Genomic DNA, 11,960 nt, shown 5'->3' on the forward strand with positions numbered 1-11,960 from the left:
CTTTTTTCTTCTTATATTTTTCTCAGGAATGCAAGTTCACAGGTTTCATTGCTTTACGTAATCCCATATTTCTTAAAACTGTTCATTTTTAAAAATTCTTTTTTCTTTATTTTTGTCTGACTTGATTAGTTTGAAAGATCATTCTTCAAGCTCTGAAATTCTTTCTTCTTGTCCAGTCCGTTAATAAAGTTTTCAATTGTATTTTGAAATTCCATAAGTTTTTTTAATTCCAGAATCTCCAATTCATTTCTTTCTGAGATGATTATGTCTTCATTTATTTCCTTGATTGCTTTAAGAGTTTATTTGTGTTGATGTTCGACCTCATCTTGAATCTCATTGAGCTTGCTTGAAATACATGCTTTGAATTATTTGTCTGTCATTTCTGAGTTTCCATTTTGGTTAGGGACCATTGCTAGAGATCTAGTGTGATTCTTTGGTGGTATCACTACATTCAGATTTTTCATTTTGCAGAATTCTTGCTCTGGTTCCTTCTCATCTGTGATACTGGCACTTATAATTTTTGTAAATTTTTCATGCAGGTAGGATATTTTTTTCTTTCTTTCCCCATGATATTATTTTCTTCTTCCTTCCCCTTTCTCTCCCCTCCACCCCGCCCCCTACCAGGTGGTGTGATTGCAGAGAATATTGTGTAGGGTCTTTTGGCTTTGCTTCTATAGCCCTATGCACTTCTGTCAGCAGGTTTATATTGAGATGTGAAGTTCAACCTACAAGCCAGTAGAGGGCCCCGATGGGACAGAGCTTGTGGCAGTCAGTGCTGCTGGGTAAATATTTGATCCTTGTTTACCCTGAGAATTTCTCTGTTACCTTAGTCAATGGACTGACTTATGGAGCACTCAGTGGTCTGAGCTCCCTCTTCAGCCAAGGGGGGAATGGGGCAAGATGGGCAGGGCTGGACCAGGCAGGTTTTCTTATAGACCCCTCAGTAGCAGGCACAAGAACCAGCATTGAAGGAGAATCAACTGGGCAGCCACCAAGCGTTCAGAGGTGTGCCTGGGTATGGAGTTGAGTAAACTCACCCCACATTTTCTGCACACAGATGTGGGCAGCCTAAACACTTAATCCAGGAGAGTGGGTGCTCCAGATGCATGAAGATCTGCCTGAGCATGAAGCAGAGAGGGCCTCCTTGCACTCAGATCTCTGCACAGGAAGGGCGAGGTGGCTCAGGCTGCTAAAACAGGCAAGCAGGTGCTCCGAATGCTTAAAGATTTATGTAGGCATGAAGCAGAGAGGATTCCCCTGCACCAGAGTATATGCATAGGAAGGGTAGGGTGACTCAGGCTTCCAGTCTGGGTAAGCAGGTGCTTTGAATGCCTGGAGATCTGCTTGGGTGTAGAGTAGCGAGATCCTCATTGCACTGTGATCTATGTCCAGGAAGGCTGAGGTGGCTTAGGCTGCGGATCCAGGTGAGTGAGTGTTCCAAATGCCTGGAGATTTGCCTGGACATGGAGTGGAGAGAGCTCTGCTGCACTAAAATCTATGCCTATGAAGGGTGAGGAGGCTCAGCTGAACCAGGTGAGCAAGTGCTCCAAGTGCCTAAACATGTGCTTGTGCGTCCGGAATTGGTGGGTTCTTGGTCTCACTGACTTCAGGAATGAAGCCGCGGACCCTGGCGGTGAGTGCTACAGTTCTTAAGGCGGCACGTCTAGAGTTGTTCGTTCCTCCCAGTGGGCTCATGGTCTCGCTGGCTTCAGAAGTGAAGCTGCAGACCTTCGCGGTGAGTGTTACAGCTCATAAAAAGCAGTGTGGACCCAAAGAGTGAGCAGTAGCAAGATTTATTGCAAAGAGCGAAAGAACAAAGCTTCCACAGTGTGGAAGGGGACCCGAGTGGGTTGCCACTGCTGGCTCGGGCAGCCTGCTTTTATTCTCTTATCTGGCCCCACCCACGTCCTGCTGATTGGTAGAGCCAAGTAGTCTGTTTTGACAGGGCACTGATTGGTGCGTTTACCATCCCTGAGCTAGACATAAAAGTCCTCCACGTCCCCATCGGATCAGTTAGATACAGAGTATGGACACAAAGGTTCTCCAAGGCCCCACCAGAGCAGCCAGACACAGAGTGCTGATTGGTGCATCCACAAACCTCGAGCTAGACACAGGGTGCTGATTGGTGTGTTTACAATCCCTGAGCTAGACATAAAGGTTCTCCACATCTCCACCAGACTCAGGAGCCCAGCTGGCTTCACCCAGTGGATCCTGCACTGGGGCTGCAGGTGGAGCTGCCTGTCAGTCCCGCGCCGCACGCTCGCACTCCTCAGCCCTTGGGTGGTTGATGGGACTGGGCGCCTTGGAGCAGGGGGCGACGCTCGTCGGGGAGGCTCGGGCGGCCCAGGAGCCCCTGGAGGGGGTGGGAGGCTCAGGCATGGCGGGCTGCAGGTCCGGAGCCCTGCCCTGCGGGAAGGCAGCTAAGGCCCGGTGAGAAATCGAGCTCAGCGCCAGTGGGCTGGCAGTGCTGGGGTACCCAGTACACCCTCCGCAGCCGCTGGCCCGGTTGCTAAGACCCTCATTGCCCGGGCCGGCCCTGCTCTGAGTGAGGAGCCCGCCAAGCCCACGCCCACCCGGAACTTCAGCCGGCCCGCAAGCGCGGCGCGCAGCCGCGGTTCCCGCTCACGCCTCTCCCTCCACACTCCCTGCAAGCTGAGGGAGACGGCTCGGCCTTGGCCAGCCCAGAAAGGGGCTCTCAAAGTGCAGCGGTGGGCTGAAGGGCTCCTCAAGTGCCACCAAAATGGGAGCCCAGGCAGAGGAGGCGCCGAGAGCGAGCAAGGGCTGTGAGAGGACTGCTGGCATGCTGTCACCTCTCACTTGGACATGAAGCAGAGAGGGCCGCCTGCACAGGAGCTCTGCACTGGAAAGGTAGGCCAACTCAGGCTGCTAGTCCATGTGAGCAGGTGCTCCAAATGCCTGGAGATCTGCCGACACGTGGAGCAGACACGCAGGTGGTTTGGAAGGGTGGGTTGGCTCAAGCTTCAAGGCAAGTTAGTGCTCTAAATACTTGGATTTCTACCTAGGGCAGAGTGAATAGGGCCCTGCTACACTAGGATCTCTGGGGAACAGGCTAGGACACCCAACAATGGCACATGAAGACTGATTCTAGGTCACCAAGCTGGCCCTGGCTGCAAGTCTCATTGTCCAGGAGAAACTACAACTGTAGCAACTCTCCTACCACCACAGGCCTGTGACAGAAGAGAGCATAATTCCAGTACCTACTTTTGAGGTGCCTTCCACAGTACTGGCTGTGGAAACCCCTACTGTGCTCCAGAGCAGGCACTTCAATCTCTGCTCTGAGATTAAAATGCCTGCACAGCTACACTGCCGAGGCACTAAAGAATGGCTGACTTTGTATGTCCCTGGATTAAAAATAACATGCTGCTCTCAGTTTTATGTCAGGGAAAATGCCTGTAGCTTTTCCTGGTGTGTTTTTCTCACAGCATCTTTAAGTCTCCCTCCCAAGTTAGCTCCAGGGCTTGGAAGAAACAAAGTGCTTTCCCATAGCCTGGATTGTTTAGATCCCCAGTAAAAAGGTGAGTCACAGTGTGAGGCTCCCTGCATGTCTCATGTCTTGAGGCCTCACTCATCTTTGTCAGGTGGATGCCATCACAGGGTTTATTTGTCTGCATTCTCCTCCCCAGAATCTGGGATATCCTTCCTTATTCCAGTGGATTCCCATTTTCCTTCCTGAATTAAAGCTCACAGAGTTGATCTTTATGCACTATCTCACTATTTCGAATTGGCAGAGGTATGCTAAAGGCCTATAATCTGCCATCTTGAAAAAAATACAAATTCAAGAATTGTATTCTTGAACACAAAGACAAATATAATAATTTATATTTTTTTCAGATGAGAAACTCTACTTGATTATTAATTTATTTATTTATTTAATTTTACTTTAAGTTCCAGGATACATGTGCCATGGTGGTTTGCTGCACCTATCAACCCATCATCTAGGTTTTAAGACCCAGAAGCATTAGGTATTTATCCTAATGCTCTCCCTCCCCTTACCCCCACCCCACAACAGGCCCCAGTGTGTGTTGTCCCCTGCCCTGTGTCCATGTGTTCTCATTGTTCAACTCCAACTTATGAGGGAGAACATGTGGTATTTGGTTTTCTGTTCCTATGTTAGTTTGCTGAGAACGATGGCTTCCAGCTTCATCCATGTTCCTGCGAAGAACATGATTTCATTATTTTTTTATGGCTACATAGTATTCCATGTTTTATATGTACCACATTATCTTTATCCAGTCTCAAATTGATCGGCATTTGGGTTGGCTCCATGTCTTTGCTACTGCAATAAACATACGTGTGCATGTGTCTTTATAATGGAATGATTTATATTCCTTTGGATACACACCCGGCAATGGGATAGCTGGGTCAAATGTTATTTCTGGTTCTAGATCCTTGAGGAATTGCCACACTGTCTTCCACAACGGTTGATCTAATTTACACTCCCACCAACAGTGTAAAAGCGTTTCTATTTCTCCACAGCCTCACAAGCATATACTGTTTTCTGACTTTTTAATAATCGTCATTCTGATTGGCATGAGATGGTATCTCATTGTGGTTGTGATTTGCATTTCTCTAATGATCAATGATGATAAGCTTCTTTTCAAATGTATTTTGGCCACATAAATGTCTTCTTTTGAGAAATGTCTGTTCCTATCCTTGGCCCACGTTTTAATGGTTTATTTTTTTTTCTTTAAAATTAGTTTGAGTTCCTTATAGATTATGGATATTAAACCTTTGTCAGATGGGTAGATTGCAAAAATTTTCTCCCATTTTGTAGTGGCCTGTTCATTCTGATGTTAGTTTCTTTTTGCTGTGCAGAAGCTCTTTAGTTTAATTAAATCCCATTTGTCAATTTTGGCTTTTAGTTGCAATTGCTTTTGGTGTTTTCATTATGAATTATTTGTCCATGCCGATGTCCTGAATGGTATTGCCTAGGTTTTCTTCTCGAGTTTTTATGGTTTGGGACTTTACATTTAAGTCTTTAAATCATCTTGAGTTACTTTTTGTATAAGGTGTAAGGAAGTGGTCCAGTTTCTGTTTTCTGCTTATAGCTAGCCAGTTTTTTTCCCAGCACCATTTATTAAATAGGGGATCCTTTCCCCATTGCTTGTTTTTGTCAGGTTTATTGAAGATCAGCTGATTGTAGATTTGTGGTGTTATTTCTGAGGTCTCTGTTCTGTTCCATTGGTCTATATGTCTGTTTTGGTACCAGTACCATGCTGTTTTGGTTACTGTAACTTGAAGTCAGGTAGGGTGATGTCTCCAGATTTGTTATTTTTGCTTAGGATTGTCCTGGCTATACAGGCTCTTTATTGGTTAAATTTAAAGTAGATTTTTCTAATTCTGTGAAGAAAGTCAATGGTAGTTTGATGGGAACAGCACTGGATCTATAAATTGCTTTGAGAAGTATGGCCATTTTCACAACATTGATTCTTCCTATCCATGAGCATGGAATGTATTTCCATTTGTTTGTGTGCTCTCTTATTTCCTAGAGCAGTAGTTTGTAGAACTCCTTGAAGAGGTCCTTCACATCTCTTTTAAACTGTATTCCTAAGTATTTTATTCTCCTTGTAGCAATTGTAAATGAGAGTTTATTCATGATTTGGCTCTCTGCTTGTCTATTGTTGGTATATAGGAATGCTTGTGATTTTTGCACATTGATTTTGTATCCTGAGGCTTTGCTGAAGTTGTTTATCAGCTTGGGGAGTTTTGGGGCTGAGACAGTGGTGTTTTCTACAGAATCATGTCACCTGTAAAGAAAGACAATTTGACTTCCTCTCTGCTCATTTAAATACCCTTTATTTATTTCTCTTGCCTGATTTTCCTGGCCAGAACTTCCAATATTATGTTGAATAGGAGGGGTGAGAGAGGGCATCCTTTTCTTCTGCTGGTTTTCAAAGGGAATGCTTCAAGCTTTTGCCCATTCAGTATGATATTGGCTGGGAGTTTGTCATAAATAGCTCTTATTATTTTGAGATTTGTTCCATCAATACCTAGTTTATTGAGAGTTTTTAACATGAAAAGCTGTTGAATTTTATCAAAGGCCTTTTCGACATCTACTGAGATAATTATGTGGTTTTTGTCATTGGTTCTGTTTATGAGATGGATTATGCTTATTGATTTGGGTGTGTTGAACCAGCCTGGCATCCCAGGGATGAAGCCAACTTGATCTTGGTGGATAAGCCTTTAGATGTGCTGCTGGATTCAATTTGCCAGTATTTTTTGAGTATTTTTGCATTGATGTTTATCAGGGATATTGGCCTGAAGTTTTCTTTTTTTTTTTGTATCTCTGTCAGGTTTTGGTATCAGGGTGATGCTGGCCTCATAAGATGAGTTACGGAGGAGTCCCTCCTTTTTCTATTGTCTGGAATAGTTTCAGAAGGAATGGTACCAGTTCCTCTTGGTAGCTCTGGTAGAATTGGGCTGTGAGTCCATCTGGTCCTGGCCTTTTTTTGGTTGGTAGGTTATTAATTACTGCCTCAATTTCAGAATTTGTTATTGGCCTATTCCAGAATTCAACTTCTTCCTGGTTTAGTCTTGGGAGGGTGTATGCGTTCAGGATTTTATCCATTTCTTCTAGATTTTCTAGTTCATTTGCATAGAGGTGTTTATAGTATTCTGTGATGGTAGTTTGTATTTCTGTGGGGTCATTGGCGATATCCCCTTTATTTTTTTTTATAACGTCTATTTGATTCTCCTCTCTTTTCTTCATTGTTAGTCTAGTTAGCAGTCTATCTGTTTTGTTAAATTTTTCAAAAAAAAACAACTCTTGGATTCTTTGATTTTTTGAAGGGTTTTTTGTTTCTCTGTCTCCTTCAGTTCTGCTCTGACCTTAGTTATTTCTTGTCTTCTGCTATCTTTTGAATTTGTTTGCTCCTGATTTTCTGTTTCTTTTAATTGTGATATTAGAGTGTCGATTTCAGATGTTTCCAGCTTTCTGATGTGGGCATTTATTGCTATATATTTCCCTCAACACTGCTTTAGGTGTGTCCCAAGATTCTGGTACATTGTCCTTTTGTTCTCATTGGTTTCAAATAACTTCTTGATTTCTGCCTTAATTTTATTATCTACCCAGGAGTCATTCAGGAGCAAGTTGTTCAATTTCCATGTAGTTGTGTGGTTTTGGGTGTTTCTTTATCCTAAGTTCTACTTTGTTTTTGAGAATTTGTATTTAAATAAACCTTGTTTATGTAATTTTTTGATGGAGCCAGCCCATTTTAAATCAGCATTCTCAAACAAGTTTTCATATTAAACTAAATACACAATAATGTGACAAGTATTTAAAACTATTTAAAAGAATTATTAAAAATATTTTTAAAAAGTTTCCCATAGAAATAGGTTAAAATCAACATAGACTATGTCTAGATATGCAAATTTAGTGAAGAACAAAATCATGGTTTAATTCCATTCCATAGCATAAGTGACACACTTTAAGTGTCAGAATGAATGAAGTACATATGCTATAACACCACTGTTCCATATGCCAATGTTTGTATCTCTCTGTTTTATTTTTTTGCTTATTCTTATAATAAATATTGGATATTTTTAAATAATATTAGTAATTAAAATATTAATAATCTTCAAATTAATGATTACTAGTAATACATCAATGTGTATTGCTCGTGTGTGCTTTTGCCATGTCTCTTTGATGTCCTTTGCTCTCCATATGGAAAAGAGAAAAATAGGAAAACACGTAAGCAAATTCTTCATTAATCCACATATACATACATCAAATTTTAATTCATTACTTTTTCTATTTGAAAAGCAAATACAGCTGCTTTATTTCCTTTTTTATCTTGCTAATAGGTATGAGAAATTTTTGAAGTGGGTGGGTGGATTCTTAAAATTGCTGATTAATATCTTTGTCTTTTCCAGTTTGAACAATATTTTTCAGGCATATGCTCTAAGATTTCCTCTGTACCTCCCTATTCCTTGCCAGGATTCACATGATCTGGTGGAGAAGGAAAATGGGAGCCTAGAGTTTTTGGATCTGCATAGATCACTCCTTTTACTCTTTATCCCCTGGTTTTTGGGGAGAATGTCTTATATGTTCTTGAATCATTGATTTTTCTGCTGGCAACTGTTGCTGACATTGTAAGTGAAGATCTTTACAATGTTTTTTGTTTTATCTTGCCCTAGTTTGGTCTGCTGGGGCAGCAGACCCTTCATAGTCTCACCCATGTTTCCAATTCTCTCCACAGTTTTTATAGTGCAGTAATTATGTCCTTCAAAAGGAGAGGGTTATAATAAATTTCTCCAAAGAATCTCATCTTCCTATGCCCTCACTACTGCTATGTTATAATTTTGTGCCTTCAGTCAAGAGTGAAAGTATATTTTTTCACCTCTTAAAATTGGGCTGGTCTTATGACTTGCTTTGACCCGTAGGATACACTAAAAGTGCTGTTGCAACTTTTATTCTTGCTTTCTTGAATCCTGAGGAATTATGGTGTGAGGAAGTTCAGTTTAGCCTGACGTTAAGTGAGAAATGTTGTGGAAGAGAATTCAGATGCCCATTTGACAGCAAGTACATATCCTTAAGTATGTGGGTGAGGACATCTTGGACCCTTCAGCCCCAATGAAGCCATTAGATGACTGCAGGCACATGAGTAATCCTAGGTAAATCCAGTAGGAGAACTGTACAGATAGTAAACTTACAAGAGGAGTGAAAAATAATGGGCTGTTGTTTGGGCTTTTATATATATAGAAAATATTATATATATAATATTATATAGAAAATATTATATATAGTTATATATATTTGTACAATTATATATATATAATATATTATATAAATATATATTTTATATATAACATATATAGTATATATTTACTATATATGTTATATATAAACATATATAATATATATTTATATATATTATATATATTTGTATAAATAGATAACTGACCAACTCACAGTGGAGAATTCCATAATGGCCTTTTTGGCTCTGTGCTCTGCCACCGTCTACAGCTCCACTCCAATCACTCTCACCACCATACATGGAGGAACTTCTGGATTCCTTCCATACTTCATGTTATGGAAAGAGCATAAGAACATCAACACATGCAATCTATTTTTCTGTGTAGGTAGGGGTAGAAGATGATGGGGTAGACTTGTGCTGTCAGTTTATTCTTGGACCCCTCATATTTAAATAGACTATTTAAAAATTGTTATCTCTATTGGATACATATTTAGTCTTTTGTATATTTTCTTCATCTCCTGTTTCCAAGATGGCAGTGCAGTGTTGAGATGGTTGAGGTGTATGTCAGGGACTTATATCTGTCAGCTCCCTCTGTATTTATTCTGATCTCAGCAAGGAAACTTGCCTGGTCAGTTCCTTAAAAAGGCTTTCACTCTAAAGTCTGACGCTGGTAAATTTGTGTTTGTTCTCTTGGTTTGATAAGACTTAGTGGTCCTTTTTTGATCACTTGGTCTTAGCTCATCCATTTTAGGTGCTGTAGAAATTTATCATGTCTTGCTGTAAATTTATGTTGATATTAGTCTGGTTTAAGAAACATTTTGTCCCTACTAGAGCTAATTCGTGTTCTATCAGCTATGTTTTTATAATCTCATGGAGCTTCTGGGAAATTCTGAATCCCTTCCACATCTCCTGGGAGCCAAGGGGTCTGTAGGCTATCTCTAAATTTAACTGTGTGTGGTATGTTGTCATTTTTGTTTTGATGTGACTGTTGCATATTAATTCAGAGCAACTTTGTACTAATTTCTCCCCCAATATTCAAAATGAAGGGCAAATACTGAGAATCCTTTGTTCTTCTTTTACTAATACCAAGTCCATCTCTAGAACTTTATCCCGGATGGTAAAGTAAGAACGCACATATCTGGCAACTCACTTCTCTCCTTGTTGTGTTGCTTTGGTTTGCTCTCTCTTCCACATAGAACCAGGATTTTTTTTCTTTTATTTGTCCTTCCTATTGGTCAAGGACCTTTCCTACATTTAATACTATTCCTTTCAGGTGTCATTTTTGTACTTCCCATTTTGAAGGTCCATGACAGTGGAATGGCTGCCAGGGAATATCATCTATATGTTAAACTAATGTATTTTCAAAATATCACAATTGTATGCATATTTAACTTTTTCATATGAAGAGAATAAAATTTAAAATTCTTACATTAATAAAACTTTAATCAAGAGTGTAATTGCCAAGCCTTCATGAGACCACTGTATGAACTAAAAAGGCAATTTGTTTGTTTATTATGAGAAATATAGCTGCCACCTTATTGGACTCATTAAGTCAGACAGAAAATAAATCATAAGACATCAAAAAACACAAAAAAAACCATTGCTCTACATCTTCAAATATGAATTTTAAGCACCTTAACTGCTTTGTTTCTCTTCCTCTGCCTGCAACGCTCTTATATTACCAACTCCTATTCACTTATCCAACTCCTATTCAGTCATTTTATTCTAAATTTCACTTAAATGTCATCTCCTCTAAGAAGCTTACCTTGACATTTTATACTCCCAATTTTGAAGATCCGTGATTAGATGTTTCCATAGTATCCTGTGCATATGACATATAACTACCATTACATTTATCACACCAAACTGACTCTCACTCTCATTCTCTCTCCCATCTTCGCTGTGAGTTTTCTGAGGCCAGGATCCATCTTAGTATCTCTAATGCCCATCATAATTCTTGACACTTGGTAAGTGTTAAAGTGGAATAAAATAACATGTTTGCACAGTTCTACATGAGAGGTCAAATGAAAATCATAAGGCTGCTTGATAAACAATATTAGAGCAAAGAAAGAAAGTTTTATCCTCTAAATGATTAATGTCATCGTGTTGTGATTGTCATATACATCCATCTTCATAATAAGGTGAGGACTTCTGCACTGACTAAATGTTATAGAAACGTCTTGATCCAGGGCATTATTACACTTGGGCCATACTTGCATAAGCAGAATCTGTGATACCGATTTCTTTTTTTCTTTTTCTTTTTTTTTCCTTCCATGAAGCTATAAATTCCGTTGATAGTAGTGAGAGTTCTGATCTGTTTCTATTCATAATTATCCAAGTTCAATATTGATTTCTGGTTCATTTGCCCTGTCTTTCTTGCTCCCATCAATTCAAAATATGTGCTCTTATAAGAGATTTTTGTTTATCTTTCTTTTTCATGAAGTTCCAAATATTGAGTTTCTAAATACACTCTGATTTCACCATCAACATTTTATTTTTCTATAATATGAAAATAAAAAAGAAACAGAACCAGCTCCTCTTCACGCACGTAGAGATACATCCACAGATACAAAGATGCATTCTATTTCATGGATTTTCCAACCTCTTTCACCTGTATAAACTATATATTTCTCATTGCTTGAGATTAAAATAAGAAAAATTATCTTCTACAGATAATTAAGTTTGAGTCAATATACCAAGTCAAAGTGAACAGAAGTTATGTGAAGTATTTCCAACTCATTAAATTTTAACAATAAAAATTAAAATTAGGTCATGGGAAAAGAAATTTATCTAAATTCATATGATACTTTTTTGAAAAAGCATGGATATGTCTATATTCTCTGTTAGTTTACTAACATTCAATATAACAGTGATTCTTGATGTGACTTCCTCGATTTTCCATTAGGAATATAAAAGGGAAATAAAAGGAAGTAAGGAAATGGAAAAAGAAAGAAGGAAGGAAGGAAGGAGGGAAGGAGGGAGGGAAGGAAGGAAAGAAAGAAAGAAAAGAAAGAAAGAAGAAAGACAGAAAGAAAGGAAGAAAGAAGAAAGAAAGACAGGAACAAAGAAAGAAAGAAAAGGGAGGGAGGGAAGGAAGAAAAGAAAGAAGAAAGACAGAAAGAAAGGAAGGAAGAAAGAAAGAAAAAGAAAGAAAAAGAAGGAAGGAAGGGAGAGAGAGAAAGAAAGAAGAAAGAAAGAGAAAGGAAGGAGGGAGGGAAGGGAAGGAAGGAAGGAAGAAAGGAA

The sequence above is a fragment of the Hylobates moloch genome, unplaced genomic scaffold (genome assembly GCF_009828535.3).
Source record: "Hylobates moloch isolate HMO894 unplaced genomic scaffold, HMol_V3 SCAFFOLD_2, whole genome shotgun sequence".
NCBI classification, from domain to species: Eukaryota; Metazoa; Chordata; class Mammalia; order Primates; family Hylobatidae; genus Hylobates; species Hylobates moloch.